Genomic DNA, 635 nt, shown 5'->3' on the forward strand with positions numbered 1-635 from the left:
TGTCGCTGATATGAGTCAGGAAAGTCTCTGTGCTGCTTTGTTCATTAAACYGGCCGATAACAGCTTCATCTGAGCCCATCCCGTCTGGTTCTGCAAACTTTCAAGAGACAGAAAGAAACTAATTCCTGCCTGACGTCGTTCAGCTGAAACCTTAAAGGTTTAATTACTCAGAAAAGCCAGTTTTAAGTTTAAACTCAGCAAATATGTTACTTTTAGGATGCAGTTAATTTCAACACACAGTTCAGACCCATTTTCACAACCAACACAAAAGAAAGAAACACAACAACACACAACAAGAAAATAAATATATTTAAAAAAAACCACAACTCTTTCCAAAACCCTAGATCAGTGTGGGCATTCCTGGTCCTCGAGGGCCGCAGCCCTGCAGGTTTTATTTTTTTTTCTCTGCTCAAACACACCTGATTTGAATGAATGGGTGATTATCAGCTTCTGCCGTACGGAGGACCGAAACTGACATAATTAAAAATAAAAGCGGAAATATATAAATTGACTAATAAATAAATAAATACTTAAAGTGCACCAATATAATTCAAAAAGGAGAATTTTATTTAAAGTATATATATATATAAATATATACATATACATGTGTGTGTGTGTGTATATATATATATACA

Source organism: Austrofundulus limnaeus, unplaced genomic scaffold (genome assembly GCF_001266775.1).
Source record: "Austrofundulus limnaeus strain Quisiro unplaced genomic scaffold, Austrofundulus_limnaeus-1.0 Scaffold635, whole genome shotgun sequence".
NCBI lineage: Eukaryota > Metazoa > Chordata > Actinopteri > Cyprinodontiformes > Rivulidae > Austrofundulus > Austrofundulus limnaeus.